General features: G+C 32.3%; 1 protein-coding gene across 4 annotated transcripts in view; it reads left to right on the forward strand.

The window, feature by feature from the left end:
• Nucleotides 1-2,500, forward strand: part of LOC122252118 (pleckstrin homology and FYVE domain containing family member rush hour) — a 27,451-nt gene that overhangs the window by 6,546 nt on the left and 18,405 nt on the right. The gene's annotated exons all lie outside the window — the stretch shown is intronic.

Raw genomic sequence — 2,500 nt, forward strand, 5'->3', positions numbered from 1 at the left:
GTGTGTGTGTGTGTGTGTTCCCTTTTCCTTTATTTTGTTTTATACTGTAATGGAAGTTGTTAGAAAGATGAATAGTGGTAATATCAATCACTCTGTTATTGCAATGATAATTTTAATGACATCATCAACATTTTTTTATCAGCATCACCATTAACATTTAAATTTGGCTGTGAAAGGTGTTCATACTGATACTGTTACTAATTCTCTCACTAATTGATAAAGGCTTTATTATCACTTAATCTTTCTTTTATTGTTTAGTGACATAAAAGGTTCAGTTCACTTCTAAAAACATAGCAGAGCAGCAGTAATGTGTAACTTGATAACTCCCATACCCAAAGATGATATGTCTATGAAGCCCCACATTGAAAGATTATCAGAACAGGGATGGTCCCAATTCTCGTGTTATTTCATAGGACCTAAGTTAGTTTGTCTGTGTTGGTTCTGCTGAGGGGATGTGGCAGCACTAGAAATGGACAGAAGTATTGATAATGAAACAAAGATGAAATAGGAAAAATGTTTTTATTGTGTATGCATGAGTGCATGTATGGTGGTATGCTTTATATATATGTGTGTGTGTGTGTGTGTGTGTCCGTGTGTGCGTGCGCATGCATGCACATGTTAGTGTGGTTGTCTTCTTATTTGTGTTGTTATTACCTGTATGATATTGTTATTACTATTATTTATTATTATTGTTATTATTATTATCATTGTTATTACAATTATTATTATTGTTATTATTGATATTATTAGTAATATTGTTATAATTTTTATCATCATTATGATTATTATTATAGTTATGATTATTATTATTATTATTAGCAATTATTTTTTACTGTTATAATGATTATTATTATTTTTATTGTCATTATCGTTATTGTTGTTGTTGTTGTTATTGATATTACTATTGTTATTGTAATTATTTTAGAGAGTGTCAGATGAGAGACACCTGATAAAAGATATCAAAGACATTTTATATATGGATATTAGGATGTAAAGTGAAGCATAAAACAAGTTACCAGATAGAAGTCAAGGAATGATGGCGAGCTTACTTGTTCACCCATTCAATAACTCACTACCTTTTTAATCAAATCTACACTCTCCCTCTTTCACACACACACTCACCCACGCTCTTATTATTCATTCAGTCATTCATATGATTGCTCACACATTCACTTATTTGCTCACTCTCATTCACACACACTCTCACAAATGCACTCACTCACTCACTCACTTACTTATTCACTTACTCATCACACTCACACACACACAGATGCATGCTTGCATATATAAAAAAATATTTTTTTATACTAATTTGTTGTAATACTGCAAATACTGCATATATGTGATAACTGAACTCAAGGCTAGTATTTTTTCTTTCATATCTTCCTTTTCCTCTTAACATTGCCTTTATTCCTTCCATATTCCTATGTTGGTTCAAAATTAGGAGGATGGTGGAGAGCATGGTGAACAGACTTGACATAAATAGTGGTGAGTTGTCACTCTCAGCAAGTCAGAGCACATAATTGATATCACCCCTCGATGTGTAGTTGGTTCTCACACATGTTGCTTATAATTGGCACAATTTATATGGAGGAGTTGTGAAAAATTATTAGCATTGCAGTTAGACACATTTAGTGTAGTTTGTGTGTCTCTGTCTCTCTCTTTGCTCTCCCTCTCCCATCCCTCCTTACACACAGCTTTCAAAGGGTTGGCATTCACATTGGTTAAAAGGGGAAGAGGCAGTTGCATAATAGTAGGATGGATTTAGACTTGGACACTTGTCACACTTGAGTCACAGCTTTCACCAGCATCTCCTCTTTTTGGATGTGTATCTGTTGATTTTGTGTTAATGTAACTCTTTGATAAGTGTTTGGAACAGCAATATTGAACCAATAAAAGGACTACAGAGGGACTAAACTAGAATAATCAAGACTGGAACATGGCTGCCCACTGTAAGGAGCATTGCTGTAACTGTAACTGGTCAGATTGTTTGCTTGCTTGATTTTCTGATCCTCAGTCTTTCTATCTTTCTCTTGATTTTTCCTTCCCTTATATATATATATATATATATATATATATATATATATATATATATATATATATATAATGTCCATCATTTTTTACTTACAGTCACTATACATCATTGGATTGTTAATAGAATTGGTAGAAGACAAGTATTAGGATAGCTATGCAGTATATTTGCTGCAATCATTTTCTATGTATCTAAGTTTCACTGACAGATAGTAAATTGGACATATCACTTTTACCAACTTCAAAGTATGGTAGATATACTTTATTTCATTTAACCATAGGGATGGCTCTTATTGTGTCATTTCTCTGTGTTTATTATAATAACATCACATATTTCTTTTTTTTAACCCTTCCACAACAGGCATGGTTTGTGCAGTCAGTTCACTGTATTAATACATTCCTTTACTTTAATACATTCCTTTACTTTTTTTTATTACAAGCTTTTTATTCCTTTAGTTGTGTAAATAGG

This window comes from Penaeus japonicus, unplaced genomic scaffold (genome assembly GCF_977035675.1).
Source record: "Penaeus japonicus unplaced genomic scaffold, GWHDUDI00000001_assembly GWHDUDI00000027, whole genome shotgun sequence".
NCBI lineage: Eukaryota > Metazoa > Arthropoda > Malacostraca > Decapoda > Penaeidae > Penaeus > Penaeus japonicus.